The sequence below is a fragment of the Lathyrus oleraceus genome, chromosome 3, assembly GCF_024323335.1.
Source record: "Lathyrus oleraceus cultivar Zhongwan6 chromosome 3, CAAS_Psat_ZW6_1.0, whole genome shotgun sequence".
Classification (NCBI taxonomy): Eukaryota; Viridiplantae; Streptophyta; class Magnoliopsida; order Fabales; family Fabaceae; genus Lathyrus; species Lathyrus oleraceus.
The window spans coordinates 371,126,268-371,144,691 of NC_066581.1; the positions used below are offsets into that span (position 1 = coordinate 371,126,268).

Genomic DNA, 18,424 nt, shown 5'->3' on the forward strand with positions numbered 1-18,424 from the left:
GAAAGCACTGATGGTTAGCCATCTGTCATCTTTCTCATATGTAGAAGCTAAGGATGAGGTTGGAACTCTGTTCCAAGCCTTATCTATTACTAATGAGAAGTGATTTGGGGCACCTATGTCCTCGCTGAAAGATGCTCAGAAGATTGTTGAAGAGGGTGTTGTTGATCAATGAGGGAACATGGTAGAGGTATCCGACAATAGAGGAAGAATTGGTATGGGGTTCCAGAGAGGGTCGTCAATTGCAAGATCTGAAGATATGTAACTCAGCTTCTGTAGCAGAGGGTGCATTCATGGCAACGAATAACATTTAGTTGTTGTGCTAGAGGATAGCGAAGAGGAAGACTGCACCAACTTTGTGACGCATGGAAAGACATGTAACAATTGGATTGCTGTTGATATTCCTGTTATTTTGCATCGATCTAAGTAACTGCTTTTATATTTTAAAATCCTTCTCATATGCCTAAGGGAGAAGTGAACATTGTTTGGGCATTTTAAATTGATCATCAATAAAATTAATTATATTCATCCACATCCTTGATGTTTATTTTTACTTTTTGCTTTATCCTGAAAATGGTAATCACAAAAAACATAAATAAACAATATAATTGTCCATTTGCATAATATTTGGTCACAAATTCACTTCTCTAAAATCAAAATATCAAATCATTATGCAGGTTGGTTCCTAACCCCATTGAATACAATGATCCTTCTCCTTCTCCAAATTTTGAATTCCCTGTGTTTGAGGCCAAGGAGGAAAGTGATGTAGAAGTGAGTGAGGAACTGTCTCGTCTTCTTGAGCAAGATGAAAAGATTATCCAGCCGTTTGAAGATCAGATTGAGCTAGTCAACTTGGGTTCCGAAGATGATGTGAAGGAAGTCAAGATTGGGTCTCAATTGTGTCCAGGTTCTAAGAAGGGGTTGATTGATCTTATTCTAGAGTATTCAGATGTGTTTGATTTGTTATATCAAGACATGCCTGGGTTGGATTCTGAGATTGTGGAGCATAGATTGTCGTTGAAGCCAGAATGCCCGCCAGTCAAGCAGAAGTTGAGAAGAACGCATCCTGATATGGCCGTGAAAATCAAAGAGGAAGTTCAGAAGCAGATTGATGCCAGTTTCCTTGTGACTGCTGAGTATCCGCAATGGGTGGCCAATATTGTGCATGTGCCGAATAAAGATGGAAAAGTCCGCATGTGTGTTGACTATAGAGATTTGAATAAAGCCAGTCCAAAAGATGATTTCCCGCTGCCACACATTGATATGTTGGTAGACAATACTGCTAAATTCAAAGTCTTTTCGTTTATGGATGGACTTTTCGGATATAATCAGATCAAGATGGCACCCGAAGATATGGAGAAGACCACGTTCATTACACCCTGGGGAACATTCTATTATAGAGTGATGCCTTTCAGTTTAAAGAATGCTAGTGCAACTTACCAGAGAGCAATGACTACTCTTTTTCATGATATGATGCATAAGGAGATTGAAGTTTATGTCGATGACATGATTGCTAAATTGATTGATGAAGAGGAACGTGTTGAGCATTTGTTGAAGTTATCCCAGCGTTTGAGGAAGTATAAACTTTGCTTGAATCCCAAGAAGTGTACTTTTGGTGTTCGTTCTGGTAAGTTGTTGGGCTTTATTGTCAGCGAGAAGGGTATTGAAGTTGATCCTGCTAAGGTCAAAGTAATACAAGAGATGCCTGCGCCCAAAACTGAGAAGCAAGTCAGAGGTCTTCTCGGCCGCTTGAATTATATTTCCAGATTCATTTCCCACAAGACTGCCACATGTGCGCCTATATTCAAGCTTCTTCGGAAAGATCAGTCTTGTGATTGGACCGAAGACTGGCAGAAAGCTTTTGACAGTATCAAGGAATATTTGCTTGAACCTTCGATTTTGTCTCCTCCTGTTGAAGGAAAATTGTTGATCATGTATTTGACTATGCTAGAAGATAGTATGGGTTGTGTTCTTGGTCAGCAAGATGAGACTTGGAAGAAAGAATTTGCAATCTACTACCTCAGTAAGAAGTTCACCGACTGTGAGACTCGGTATTCAATGCTTGAGAAGACTTATTGTGCATTGGCTTGGGCTGCTAAACGTCTGTATCAGTATATGTTGAATCATACCACTTGGCTGATATCCAAAATGGATCCAATCAAGTATATACTTGAGAAGCCTGCTTTAACTAGGAGAATTGCCCGTTGGCAGATGTTGTTATCAGAGTATGATATCGAATACCGATCTCAGAAAGCGATCAAAGGTAGTATCTTGGCTGACCATTTGGCTCACCAACCAATTGAAGATTACCAGTCAGTGCAGTATGACTTTCCTGATGAAGATATTTTGTACTTGAAAATGAAAGATTGTGATGAACCATTGCTTGAAGAAGGGCCAGAACCTGGTTCCCGTTGGGGCATGGTATTTTATGGAGTTGTTAATCAATATGGTAATGGCATTGGGGCAGTGATTATTACTCCTCAAGGTACGCATCTACCATTTACAGCTAGATTGACTTTCAAATGTACAAAGAACATGGCCGAATATGAAGCTTGCATTATGGGGCTGGAAGAGGCCATGAATCTCAGAATCAAGTATTTGGATGTCTTCGGTGACTCGGATTTGGTTGTGAATCAGATCAAAGGGGAGTGGGAGACAAATCAACCCGGTTTAGTACCATATAGAGATTATGCGAGGAGGATTTCAACTTTCTTTATGAAGGTTGAGTTTCATCATATTCCTCGAGATGAGAACCGGGTGGCAGATGCTATTGCAACATTGGCATCAATGATTGTAGTGAAATATTGGAATGAAGTTCCCAATTTATCTGTGATGCGTCTTGATAGGCCAGCTCATGTGTTTACTATTGAAGAGATTAAAGACGAGAAGCCGTGGTATTTGTTAGGGACCAATTAGTACTACTTTCCATATAATTTTATTGGTCCCTTTTACCAATTTTTGATTTAATTACACACTTTTATTCTCACAATTTTGTATAAATGCAATTAAGTTTAAGTGATTTTGTTTTGAGTAGATATTTCACGTATTTGTTAGTTTTGTAGAGTTTTTGGTCAAGAGAACATCGGAGTGCATAAGCATAATCTGGAAGAAGTGTCAACGGCAATTTGGAGGCATAATTTGGAAGACTAACACTTGTGACATTTTATTACATGAAGCTTGCAAGGCAAGGAAGCTGAATTGGCTTCAGTTCGCGCCGCGACCAGGGATGGCACCGCGAACCTTGCGAAACCAGCAAGCAGTTTGTTGGGCCAAGTGTTCTGTTTTCAAGCCAGCTGTATTGTGACAGTTTTGCATCTGTTTTAGGGTGTTTTTCAGTTTTAGATGAAAATGAACATTTTAGGAAACGTTCAACTCTTTAAGAAAACATAATGGAAAATAGAAAAACATTCATTCATAGATACACATATTGTAAGAGAAAAACAGAGTTTATTGAACCATTGCATTTTGCTGTCCAAAATGATGATGAAGAGCTAAACCCCATTTTGTCAAGATTGGAGATAGTAGCTATTCCTATTTGTTTATGTATTTCATTTGACTCTTATATATGATAAAAGGTTATTGATGTATTGAATGATATTTTTGCCCTAAGTTGAATATTTAGATTTGAATAGTTGTTGAGAAAGGTTATTCAAGTCTTGACTTAAAATATATTTTCAAGTAGTGAATGAGTTGTAGAAATAGATTTATTCACTACTCTTCTTTTGTATCAAACATTAAAGATTGCTATATTGATATTTAGGTGGAGAAATCGTCTAAAGATTAATATAGTGATTATCACAATATCATTTAGAAATAAATGATATTGAGAGGATACTTGAACATCATAAATAATCTTAAGTCCATATAGTTGTCATTAAGGAAACATAAGAAAATAGAATAGTGAACTCCAATCTTTCCAAGCCTTTTACATTTGATTAAAACTATTTTATTGTTTTAGTGACATTTTACTCAAAAGATAACTTTTCAAACAAAACAACTTAGTTACATTTTGAACTTATAACAATTTGGATTATAGAACGGCGGTAATAACAACCAATCTCTGTGGATACGATATTGAAATATTTGTCGAAAATATACTTTTCAACAGTATTACGACATCAAATGTTTCCTCCAAAGTCAGATTTACCCGCCTGGGCATCTTTGAAAGATAAGAAGACTTTAAGAAGATTAGCCGGCAATTTCTACTTGAATGGTGATATACTGTACAAGAGAAACTTCGACATGGTTTTGCTCAGATGCATGGATAGACACGAAGCAGACTTGTTGATGACCAAAGTGCATGAAGGTTCTTTTGGTACTAATTCCAATGGACATGCAATGGCAAAGAAGATGTTATGAGCAGGTTATTATTGGCTGACAATGGAATCTGACTGTTGCAAGTTTATGAAGAAGTGCCACAAGTATCAAATCTATGCTGATAAAATTCATGTTCCTCCGACACTATTGAATGTTATCACTTCCCCATGGCCTTTCTCCATGTGGGGGATTGATATGATTGGGATGATTGAGCCCAAAGCTTCGAATGGACATTGTTTCATTCTGTTTTATGTTATTTTCATTTCATTCCTATTTTCACAAATTCAAAATTCTCTTTATCAACCTCACTATCCCACTTCCAAAAATCAAAACTATTCATCTCCATTTCCAAAATCCCAATTTGTTAACAAGAACCAAGTCAAATTCAACAAGGTATGTGTACTCTCTCTTCCCTTTCCTTTTTGTTCCTCATTTAGGTGAAATAGGGTTTTGCAAAAATTTGGATTAGATGCTGAAAATAACCTTGCATGTCTATAGAGGATTCAAATTAGGATTGGTAAGGGATTGTGGTTGTGATTGTTGAAAGGTGTAAGCAGTAGGAACCCTAGAAGGCACTTGTTATTTTCCTGGTTCGCAGGGTTCGCGCCGTGAACTGGGAAATTCCAGTGTCATGATTTCTGCTTTTGAATGCTAACTTCTCCTATGGCTTTTGTGTGGTTGTTCTGATTTTTGTTGCAGATGTCAAAAAGAACAAAAACCACGAGCTCCGGCCCTCCTCGTTCCGTGCGACGATTCACAAGCGATGAGCATGAAGAGAGATTCGACAAATTGATCAAACGAACCATTCAACCGGAAAGATTCATCCGCTTGTCGCCGGGTGGAACTTATAGGAAGTTGGTGTCGAATTTTGAAAGAAGAAAATGGAATAAGATTTGTGAACCGGAGCCGGAAATAAATTATGACATTGTGCGTGAGTTCTACGCCAATGCTCTTCAGCTGGAGGAGGGAGTGGCATTCCATTATCAAACAAGAGTGAGGGGAAAGATCATTTCTTTCAGTAGAGACGCAATTAACGCGTATTTAGGTAATCCTCTCACCTTGGCGGAGAATGCACGGTGCGAGTACCGTGCCAAAGAAATGGCCAACGATTGAGACCTTCTGACTGTGAGCGCTCACCTATGCCTTGAAGGAAGGACTTATGATTTAAATGATCAGGGATGCCCAAATTCGTGGAAGAGAGAAAGTTTGAACTTGGAAGCAAGGGCATATTTGGTGCTTCTATTGAATAATATCCGGCCAAGGAGCCACAGCACCACCATTCCATTGGATGTAGGATGCCTATTGTACTACATCATGATTGGTAAATCTGTAGATGTGGCATCCATCATTGCGGGGGAAATGCGTAAAGTGGCTACTAGCGGAATGAAGTTCGGTGGGAAAGCGGGTGTTCTAACATATCCGGGGCTGATTATGGGACTTTGCCGAAGGGTAAATGTTCCCATTCCGGATGAGGTACACTTGTCTATCACTAGTGTTATTAATGATGCTTATCTGAACAGGTTTTGCCAGAGCCAGATGGACAGAGATGAAGGAGCTGGGACTTCTTCCTCTAGACCCCGAGCCCGCGGTACTCCAGCATTCGATCAGATGACATTCGCTACTTATTGGTGTGAGAGCTTTGAGGCCTCTAGGAGATCTCAATCATTCATTTTTGATGCTATGCAGCAGCAATTTCAGAACACCTTCCTTGCACCTGAAGCCCACACTTTCCCTTCCCAGGCGGAATATGTTGCTGATGCTAATTGGCCTGAGGTCAGGCCAGCTTTTATGGGGGGTGCAGGAGGTGGTGCGACCCATGACGATGAGATGGAGGATGTCCTTGGATCCGTTGGTGGTGGCCATGAGGAGGAAGATTGAGGAGTTTGTTTGAATTATAGTAGAATTTTATTTTGAGTTCTTTTTATTATTATTGTTTTTGATTAATTATGATTGTACTTTTGGTGGCTCTAGTTTCACCATAAACTTTGGTTTGTTAATTTGTTTTGTTAATTGCATGAATATTCTGTGAGATTTAAGTGTGTGTTACAATGCATTTGGTATACCAACATTTGTTTGTTTAATTGTTCTTATTCTTAAGTCATGCTTAAAGCAACCAAGAAATGTTTGCAAAGAAGGAAGCGTAGGACACTTCGAGTGGTGATGATAAGAATTAGTGTCGGCATTTCAAGGTACACTTTATCGCTTTCTAGACTTAACATGAGTAGTTTGATGGTGTGTTGCAAATTTCATATCATAAATTCATTGAGATACATGTCATTTTTGAATCAAAATAGGACTTAACCAATTGTGAGGAAGCTTTCCATTGTACACTAAATGCGGGAAACCGAACATTATTTCAACTCATTCTTATCATGCTAAATCATGCATTAATCTATTTTTGTGAAAATTGTGAAAATGATAGAGGCATTGTTTGTTATGAGAAAAACCACTTGACCAAAAAGTTTTGAATCAACTAACCTTGTGAGGAGTGATCCTTAGTTAACCCCCTTTGAGCTTGTTTTAGGATTCATTTGATTGATAAGTGTAAAGTCAATTGAAAATTTTGTGAATAAATGAATCCTAATTTCTTTCGTTTCAATTGAACCCTCAAACCGAGTTGTTTGCAAATTTTGCCTTTTGCTTATGTCTAAGTAGGGAGCATTATTGAATAAATTTGGTTTTGGAATCTAAAGTTGGGGAGAGTAAAGTAAAAAGAGTTGATTAGAAACTTGGAAAAGTGATGTTTTATAAAAGGGTGAAAGTATGAAAAGAAACAAGAAAAAGAAATCACCCTTGAAACTATAGAGCAAAGAAAAAGAAAAGAAAGAAAAAACAAAGAAAAAGCTCATGGTTGTGTGGATGTAAAAAAAGTTAAGAAAAGAAGAAAGACGGGGATCAAAGAAATGGAAATTGTTGTAGAGTTGAATGTATGGGAATGCTCCCTTAGGATAGGCATTTTTGTTGAATTCTCTTAATCATATCCTTTCTTGTAACCCAAGCCACATTACAACCCTTGAAAGACTTCTTGATTCTCATTTTTCACATGATTTAGTATTTGTTTTGATGACCGCATGATTCGAGTTATTGTTGATTTAATTGCTTGGATGAGTGAAAGTAAACCTTCATGTATTCATCATTATTATGATGTGTGTGTAAGTTTGATTCAATTTTGACATGTATGGCTTTGAATTCCTTGGTATGATTTTTGCACCTAACCATTGCTCTTATTCATGTTTTGTCTAGCATTGAGATAGGTGGATTGAGAAAGTGCCATACACTTTTGAACCATTTGAATGTCCTTGGTTAATCCTTGTTTCAATCTTTTGTTTCATTGCTTTGGTTGTGTTGGTGAAAACTTTTGTTTAGGGAAAAACAAAATGATAAGTTAGGGAGAGTTGTTAGGGACCAATTAGTACTACTTTCCATATAACTTTATTGGTCCCTTTTACCAATTTTTTATTTAATTACACACTTTTATTCTCACAATTTTGTATAAATGCAATTAAGTTTAAATGATTTTGTTTTGAGTAGATATTTCACGTATTTGTTAGTTTTGTAGAGTTTTTGGTCAAGAGGGCATCAGAGTGCATAAGCATAATCTGGAAGAAGTGTCAATGGAAATTTGGAGGCATAATTTGGAAGACTAACACTTGTGACATTTTATTACATGAAGCTTGCAAGGCAACGAAGCTGAATTGGCTTCAGTTCGCGCCGCGACCAGGGATGGCGCCGCGAACCTTGCGAAACCAGCAAGCAGTTTGTTGGGCCAAGTGTTCTGTTTTCAAGCCAGCTGTATTGTGACAGTTTCGTATCTGTTTTAGGGTGCTTTTCAGTTTTAGATGAAAATGAACATTTTAGGAAAGGTTCAACTCTTTAAGAAAACAGAATAGAAAATAGAAAAACATTCATTCATAGATACACATATTGTAAGAGAAAAACAGAGTTTATTGAACCATTGTATTTTGCTGTCCAAAATGATGATGAAGAGCTAAACCCCATTTTGTCAAGATTGGAGATAGTAGTTATTCCTATTTGTTTATGTATTTCATTTGACTCTTATATATGATAAAAGGTTATTGATGTATTGAATGATATTTTTGCCCTAAGATGAATATTTAGATTTGAATAGTTGTTGAGAAAGATTATTCAAGTATTGACTTAAAATATATTTTCAAGTAGTGAATGAGTTGTAGAAATAGATTTATTCACTACTCTTCTTTTGTATCAAACATTAAAGATTGCTATATTGATATTTAGGTGGAGAAATCGTCTAAAGATTAATATAGTGATTATCACAATATCATTTAGAAATAAATGATATTGAGAGGATACTTGAACATCATCAATAATCTTAAGTCCATATTTGTTTTCATTAAGGAAACATAAGAAAATAGAATAGTGAACTCCAATCTTTCCAAGACTTTTACATTTGATTAAAACTATTTTATTGTTTTAGTGACATTTTACTCAAAAGATAACTTTTCAAACAAAACAACTTGGTTACATTTTGAACTTATAACAATTTGGATTATAGAACGGCGGTAATAACAACCAATCTCTATGGATACGATATTGACATATTTGCCAAAAATATACTTTTCAATAGTATTACGACATCAAATGTTTCCTCCAAAGTCAGATTTTCCCGCCTGGGGCATCTTTGAAAGATAAGAAGACTTTAAGAAGACTAGCCGACAATTTCTACTTGAATGATGATATACTGTACAAGAGAAACTTCGACATGGTTTTGCTCAGATGCGTGGATAGACACGAAGCAGACTTTTTGATGACCAAAGTGCATGAAGGTTCCTTTGGTACTCATTCCAATGGACATGCAATGGCAAAGAAGATGTTGTGAGCAGGTTACTATTGGCTGACAATGGAATCTGACTGTTGCAAGTTTTTGACGAAGTGCCACAAGTATCAAATTTATGCTGATAAGATTCATGTTCCTCCGACACTATTGAATGTTATCACTTCCCCATGGCCTTTCTCCATGTGGGGAATTGATATGATTGGGATGATTGAGCCCAAAGCTTCGAATGAACATCGTTTCATTCTAGTGGCAATTGATTAGTTCACAAAATGGGTTGAAGCGGCATCGTATGCAAATGTAACCAAGCAAGTTGTTGTAAGGTTTATCAAGAATCAGATCATATACCGTTATGGTGTGCCAAGTAAGATCATTACTGATAATGGATCGAACTTGAATAACAATATGGTGGAAGCTCTTTGCAAGGACTTCAAGATTGCACATCATAATTCTTCTCCCTATAGACCCAGGATGAATGGGGATGTTGAAGACGCGAATAAGAACATCAAGAAGATCATTTAGAATATGGTTGTCATGTATAAGGATTGGCATGAGATGCTCCCATTTGCTTTGCATGGGTATCGAACATCCATCTGCACTTCAACAGGGGCAACCCCTTTCTCTCTCGTGTATGGTATGGAAGCAGTGCTCCCCATAGAGGTTGAGATTCCTTCATTGCGTGTGCTCATGGAAGCCAAGTTGACTGAAGCTGAATGGTGTCAAACCAGGTTTGATCAGTTGAATTTAATTGAAGAGAAGAGATTAACTGCCATGTGTCATGGTCAGTTGTATTAGCAGAGAATGAAGAAAGCTTTTGATAAGAAGGTCAAACCTTGAGTATTCAGAGAAGGTGACCTTGTGCTCAAGAAGATTTTGACGTTCAAGCCAAATTCCAGAGGAAAATGGACTCCCAATTATGAAGGCCCATATGTTGTTAAGAGAGCCTTTTTCAGGCGGTGCTTTGATTCTTACAACTATGGATGGTGAAGAGTTCACTCGTCCTGTGAACGCAGATGTAGTCAAGAAATACTTCTCCTAAAAAAAGAAAAGAACAGCTCGCTAAGTTAAAAACCCGAAAGGGCGGCTTAGGCAAAAATGAGCGTCTCTGTGGATTGAAAACCCGAAAGGGAGATCCAGGCAAAAATTAGAGGCATAAAACAGAAAGAATTTCCCGATAAGTTGAGTACCCCACCTTGGGGAAACTTATGCAAAAATTAGGGATTATGGCAAGTAACTGCATTCTGCTGATCTTCAGTGTTTTGAAGACTTGTTTGAGCACAAGGGTTGACATTGGTTCATCTCCGGCAGCGGTCAAAAGCATAGTGGATATCAAGATTTGGTAGAGGGATTAAGGATCATTTGTATTCAATGTAACCCTTTTCCATGTAAATTACCATTTTCAACTTTGTAAAATCTATGGAGTCTTGTCATTTACAAACTACCATTCTGTTAAATAAAGTTGAGCTTTTATCCAATTGTTTCTACTCTTATTTACTTCAGCCAATAGTTTTAAATTTTATTATGATCATTTTGAAATTAAATTTTTTTCAAAATCAAGTTTTCTTTAATATATAAAAGCAAGAGTTTTTTTCCAAAGCAAGTAAAAGGAATATCAACTGCATTTCAGTAAAAAGCAAGTCCTTAAGTGTGATGCATCTGAGGTTCCCCAAGCAGTTAACCCTTTGGGTATCCCTAGACATCAGTGTTGATTCGGTTCCTCGGCGGAGTGTTCGATCCCCGACAGAACTTGTTTCTTTATCCCTAGATGAGTTGGTTGATTCAGATACCTTGCAGTGTGTGTAAGACCCCAATTTTGTCTCTAAGATCCCTCATGGCATCATAGCATAGCATTGCATAGCCTCAAGGATCATTTGAGTATCTTGGCTTCCGTTACCTATGGGTGGGATCTATCCCTGTGAGTGGTTTGAGATCACCAGGCATTGCTTGCATTGTATATCATTGCTTTTCTTGTTTTAATCACTAACCAAAAGCACACAACTATGTCATCTAACATTTGTTTTGCAGTTTAAGCAACCACAGGTCAGGCAATTCAAGAGCATCCATTGTACAAGAGTTGATGGTATTTTCTTGATGTGAGGACCACATGATTATCATATTGAGCTTATATGAGCTATGGTTCCATTTTGAGCAAATTCCCCAAGTGGTAAAGGTTCAAATTCATCAAAGCATGTCAAGGTCATCTGAGGACCAAATAATCAGTTGTGCAGTCCACTGAGGGCTTTGAGGTGGAGGAAATGATTTGAGACATCCTATTCATGTTCAAACAAGGCCTATTCATCATGTCAAACATCTATCTTGAATATTTTGAAGTCATATCAAAAGTTTCCAAAAATGGAAAGTGACCTGTAATTTCAAGTTTCCAAAAATGGCAAGTTTTTGGTCCACATCCAACTTGACTTTCCAACATAAAAGAAGCTTCAAATGAATTTTTGGTCAACATGAAAGTTGAAAATCTTTCTCTCCCATTTCCAAAAGGTCCAAGATCATGATCATCTGATGAATGGTTAAGAAGTTATGGTCCAATGATTGCCAAGTGTGCATGGAGGTTCAACATGTCATAACTTTTGATCCAAAACTCCAAATTGGTCCAATCTTTTTGCAAAATGCTCCTTGTGACCAAGAGATTCCAAATCAACCATTGCATTGCATGAAAATAGTTCACATGATCATATGCTCATTCAAGTGCATTTTGGAGGGAAATTCAAGAATTCAAAATTGGTGAATCATACAAGCCTAATTCCAATTCCATCTTGCTTATTAGATGATTTTAAGTGATTTTGCACCTTGCATGGCACTGTTCACGTGCACATTGCTCATGCCACCTCACACTTGCCAAATTTGCATTTCACCTCATTTCTCTTTAATTTTCAATTAGCCATTGCTTAATTATAATTACAGCATCATTAACACACCATATATAAGCTTAATCCTAATTGCATTTTCCATAACAACAGAATTTAGATCTAGAATTGCATTTCCCTCCAAAAACTCTCTCAGTTCAAACTTGAAATTTCTTCACAAAATTCATCAAAACTCTTGCATAATCGTGTTTAGCATGTATCATTGAGTAGGAATCAAGCATTGGATTGGAGAATTTGGTGCAGATTCGTGCATACACAAAGCTTGAACATGAAGATGGATCTTGAAAGTTGAGCTTCATTCAGGTGGATTCAAGTGTCAATTCGTGCATCAAACTTCATATCAAGATTACTGGAGTGGATCTGGAAGTTTTGGAGCCTTGAGGACGCGTATTTGGCCACTGCACATCAAGTAAGCTTGAAATCCGATCCTCATTATTTCCTTTTTCATGTACATAAACTGATAGATCCTTTGATGCTGATGTCTTTAGATCTTGTTTTGGTTAAGAATTGAATGAGATATGTTGATTCGAATTTTTGATGTGCAAAATGTTTTCATTCGATTTGCTTGATTCATGGAGTTTTAGGCTTAGTGAGTGTGAGATCCGTGTTCTACGTAGCAAGACCTTTCCAACGGTGTATCATATGCTAAAATCTGGAAAAAAAATTAGGAACCTCCACCGGCGTTCAACCGGAGAAGACGACCGGAATTACTATTCCAGCCGTCTGGTTCGTGACTTAGGGTTTCACTTTAGCCGCGCCTTGAACCATCCTAACCTCTGTCCGATCCCTGGCACGAGCGTTTGGAATTTCCACTTGTTTTCTCCTCTTATTGAAACGCAGCGTGTCATGCCATGAACGCGCCATGAACCTTCCTTGCCTCGGTTCGATCCTTCGCATTGCAATTGTTTTAATTAATTTCAATTGAGCGCACCTGGAACCATGAGCGCGCTGGTTCGATTCTAGCGCTTGCACTTTTCATTTTTTTTTTCAATTGATTTTCATGCTCAGCGCCTGTGACCACATGAACCTTGGTTTGATTCCCTGTGTGTGATGTTTTTGATTTTTCAATGGATTTTCATGCTGAGCGCATTTGACTTGCATGACCTGAGTTCAATACTTGCCTATTGCATTTTTTCTGAATTTCATTCACATTTCATTTTTACATGATTTTCATTATTTCCTTTTATTTCATCAACTTTCAAAAATCACAAAAAATAGTATACATGTCCAAATTAATCCAAATTTTTTTCACATGTTCATTTTAATGTCTAGTTTCTTTTTAGCATTTATTTCCTGATTTTTGTATTGCTGGATTTTTAAATGTGCTTGATTGTTTGAACATGATACCAAAATGACATGTTGTGCTAATTGATTTGTGAAATGCTTATGGTTTGTCCAATTGCCTTAAAATTTGACATGCCTGATCATAACATGTGACATGATGTTTTGGCTTTTGTTTGACATTTTTATCATTTGATACCACTGTTTTGGACACATGAACATATGTTGTGACATTTGGTGTAACATTTTGTGCTTTGCACTTGTGCATTTTCATTCATACACCATTTTTTGTCTTCTGGACTTGATTTTTGGTATGATGCTTGTTCATAACATGTTAAACTCACATAAAAAAATTCATGATCATTGGATACATTTCTGTTTTAATGTGGATTTTCTATTTTTGATGTCCAATTTTGATCACATTGTTTGCCTATGCTTTATCTTGTTCATTTGATGGCTTTGCCCTTTGATTTAGTTTTGGTCCTTTTGAGGCCTTCTTCTTGTTTGATTGAATGTGCTTCATGTGAAATGTTGACTTCGTTTTTGACTATTTGATTTGCCTTTGACCCTAGTCTTTGTACTAGTGGTTTGTACTCACCAATTGTGTTTGTGTTTCAGGTATTTAGCACTAATGATTGGTGTGGCCTCATCATTTGAGATGCCATTCGCTTTGTTTACTAACCTTTGTTGTGTTGTAGGTCCCTTGATGTGATGAACTCACTTGAGTGATTGCATTTGAGACTTACCTTGTGTATAACTGTTGGATGATTCCTCTGTTGTCTGTTTTGGTTTTCTGAATGTAAATATTAACTGTCTGGCTTTTTGTACAGGTACATTAGTCGCTTTTAGCTCTTGCTTGAGCTTTGCTTTGGTTTGTGGTTGGTATACCACTTAGGTAACCACTCTCTTTCTCCATGTAGTCTGGAAGTCCTGTCGCCTTTTTGGCAGGCGTTTGGCTGAAGTCCTCCTTAAGAGGCAATGATTGTGATTGTTTATATTTGTGCTAAAGACCTCTAAATGAGGCATGTTACTTGTTAAGTCCTCCTAAGTGAAGAGCCAATTGACAGATAGAAGGGATTTGCAATCAATCCCCTGTTATTCAGTTGAGTCTTTCATTATGCTCGCACTACGTGCTAATGCTTTTGAATAAACACCCAAGATCTTGTATAGAGTCAGTCAGGTGGAATAGGGTCCCTCATTCTGGATCCCCACATCTTCTTTATCATAAGCTCACCCAGGCCAGGGTTAAGAGCATGAGGTCTCATCCTCATTTCCATTTCATCAGCTTCACCCTAACTCTCAATGTTAGTGGTTAAGAGCTTCAGAACACCCCTACAGTTTTGGCTTGTTTGTCGAGGTTGATATGACCCCTTGACTAAAGCCCAACCAACTTGTCTGAGCCTCTTGTTTGTATATAGAGAGTGATGCTTGATTGCTTGTTTGCTTACTTATGAATCTTTCATGTGTTTGCTTTTCATGCATGTTTGTTTGTTTTGCGGAGTTAGATGTAAGACCATTGATTGGCTTTCTGTTTCCTGTTTTGTTTTGTGGAGTTAGATGTAAGACCATTGATTGGCTTTCTGTTTCCTATTTTGTTTTGTGGAGTTAGATGTAAGACCATTGATTGGCTTTCTGTTTCCCGTTTGTTTTTTGGAGTTGGATATAAGACCATTGATTGGCATTCCGTTTCCAGTTTTGTTTGTTCTCTTATGAGACTTTGCTTATTGTTTTTGCCTTGTGTTGCCTAATTCCAAAGGAACTTACTTGGATCATTTTTATGATCTTGAGAAAGCAACCCTGTTTGTGGCTTTGTCCCTTAACCCTCACCTTTTGCATGCTTAACTTTGATCCATATTTTCATCCTTAACCCAAACCAGAAAACTTTTGTGCAAACATCTGACTTGTTTTCAACATTAGAAACCTAGGCCTTATGCCTTTGATTTTCAAACTTTCTTTTCATAATACTTATTTTGAATTGAACTTTAAGTCAACTTTGACATGTTTGTGAATACTTCTAATTGGTTAATTCAACCCACTCAATTGTCTTTTGTGGCCCTTGTCCACTTCTTAATCAAGATTCTCATGCATTAGCCATGGATCTGAATTATCTTAGTGGTTGATGTAAATCTCACTGCATCCTTAGTGATCGAATTGTAAGCCTTCCATGCTTATTATAGGGTTAACCCCTCACTAGCATGTTGAAGCTGTTCTCACATGGTGGATTGTTGGTTCAGGTCGAGTTTTCTCCCTTTGATAATGAAAGACCTTAAGGCTTTTGTTTAAAATCAATCCACTCATTTGTTTTCGAAATCTTTTACCCGAACTACGGGGTTTTGATCCTTATCTTTCATGAAAAGGTACGTAGGCAATGGGTTCATCCATCCAAACACAAAAAATGTAAATAAATTTGTATATTCTTTTCTCATCTCTTCAATCATGTTTGCACATAAATAATTTCATAAACAATAACCTTTGCAACAAGTTGTGAAAAGGGCTCCCTAGGAGTACCTAGGATGTTGTGGGTGCCTAACACCTTCACATGACATAACCAACCCCCTTACCCAGATCTCTGACCCTCTTTTACTAGTTTTGTTTGTAAAACTTTATAGGTTTTTGTTCGCTTTCTAACCATTCCTTTGGATAAATAGAAGTGCGGTGGCGACTCGACTTTGTATGATTTACCTTGGATTTAGTTAATATCTCCAATGGTAACGAATACACCGCTACAGAAAAGTGGCGACTCTGCTGGGGAATGAATCTTCCTAGTGTGTTTGCCTACTTTTCACACTTTGTTGTATTATATTGTCTATTGTTTATGACATATTTTTGGTGCTATTTGGGATTACTGTATTGTTTGTAATGATTGAATTGCTTGATATATCAATTGCTTGCTTGCTTGGTGATCTCTATGAGATGAGTTCTATACCCGAACTCGAGTGCACTTATGATAGGAGAATGGCGTAGTCTCGTTGACTTGTGTGGAGTTATTCCTTAGCAAGTTGACTTGCGAGTCCATTCACTTGGTGGAGGTCATGTTGGATCAATGATGTCACACAAGTCATTTGTGGTTAGACATTATTCTTTCAATATGGACCATAGAAGCCAAGGACCGTAGTTTACCAAGCCCATCCTGGCCTATTTTTAGGATGTAGTGCGGAGGTCGTTCAAATGTAAGATTTGATGCGATTGTTACGCGATACTACACTCATAAGAGTCTCTCTTGAGAATATTTTTGGAATACGAGTATTCGTTTCTCCGATAATATTCGAAAGATGGGATGATGACTATGGGAACCTCTTGTAGAACATGTTCGGCAGGTTTAAACCATAGTACACTCCCTTTGGGTGGTTCTTAACCGAGACTCCATGCTCGTGACTCACAACAAACCCTTGATTCATGGTCGATCCGTTCAGTCATCCTTAATATCAATGGAACTTGGGTGTCGATAAGGTGTAAACCATAATCCACCAAAATGGATGATTGATATTAAGGAGGGTTGAACCGTTCATATATCGTTAATATCAATGGAACTTGGGTGTCGATAAGGTGTAAACCATAATCCCCCAAAATGGATGATTGATATTAAGGATAATATGAGCCATCCCATGACCTTTGTCTGGTGTGCTTTACTTGATCCTTGAGTGTGATTGTTGCATTCATGCATTCATGCATTCATCTGCATCCATATCATCAAAAAATGAGAATTTTTTTTTAAGGAACTTAAGGGGTTTCTTTGCAAAAACTTTCAGACATGGAAAGACAAAGAATTATTCAACGAGATATTTTCCATATGCGATAAAATGCTTAATATTTCCAAAATTTGCAAATAATCGCCTAGAGTTCCTTTGAAATAAAAATAAATCATATGCACAAGCATTGCATGCATCATTTGCATAAGCAGGTGTTGTTCTCAGCCTCTGGTCTTGTGGTCTAACTCAGTGCTCTTCATTTATTTTGAAGACAAGCTGACTCACCGGTACTACACCAGAGCCAACTCTTCCAGATTGATGGATCATCTAGAGCAAGAGAACCGTGAACTCAAGGAAAGTTGCCAGACTAAGTGCTTTTGATGGAATCATTTCCTGGTTAGCCACTTGTCTTCCTTCTCATACATAGATGTTGAGGATGAAGTTGGAACGCCTTTCCAAGCTTTATCTATAGCCGAGCCTGTTGAGAAGAGAACTCCTTCATTTGCTTCCTATCGAGATGCAAAACTGGCCATCGAATATGGTGCAGTTGCTGGTCTAGGAAAAATGATCGAGCTTGAAGACAATAAGTCCCGGGCTGGCATTGGCTTTTCTTCTGGGGTCTTCAACGAGAAAGGGCTGTTCAAGAGTGGAGGTTTTATCCATGCCACTCAGAGCGAAGAAGCTGTTGCTATTCTGGAAGAGAATGCCGAGGATTCTGACAATTTTGTCATCCCTGGAGGGATCTGCAACAATTGGGTCGCTGTGGATGTTCCTACAGTTATCCATAAATCAAAGTAATAATCACTTTGTTTGAAAACCCTTCTCCCATGCCAAAAGGAGAAGTGATGACATTGTTGGCAACATTTAATACAATGATATTTTCATTCAATAAATTCATGTTAAATGTTTGTTTTCCCAATTGTTTTCACTTTTTGCTTTTTTGCATGAAAATGGTGATCACAAAAAACCCTAAAAACAAGAATAAAAGCAATCTTTTCATCTGCATAATGATTGCCTTGTTTGATTTCTAAAAAGCTTTTCGTATCCAAAATCATTATGCAGGTTGATTTCTAAACCCATTGAACATAATGATCCAACGCCATCTCCCAATTTTGAATTCCCTGTATTCGAGGTAGAGGAAGATGATGTTGAAGGGATTCCTGATGAGATTACCCGTCTTCTTGAGCATGAAAAGAAGATCATTCAGCCGTATCTTGAGAACCCATAAATAGTCAAATTGGGGTTTTACAAATGTAATATCAAAAAGGGGTGAAAAACAAAATCAAAAATCAAAAAAATCAAAAAAAAAATCAAAATCAAAAAAAAAAATGGCGCCCTCAAACCCCAAGTTGACGGATTGCTGAATGGGTTCAGAGTCGTTATGATCAGCTGAATTTGATCGAAGAGAAAAGATTGACTGCCATGTGCCATGATTAGTTATATCA

At 37.5% G+C, this 18,424-nt stretch overlaps 1 pseudogene; it reads left to right on the forward strand.

Annotated features, from left to right (window-relative positions):
- Positions 1-5,628: 5,628 nt before the first annotated feature.
- Positions 5,629-18,424, forward strand: part of LOC127131331 (uncharacterized) — a 72,206-nt pseudogene continuing 59,410 nt past the window's right edge.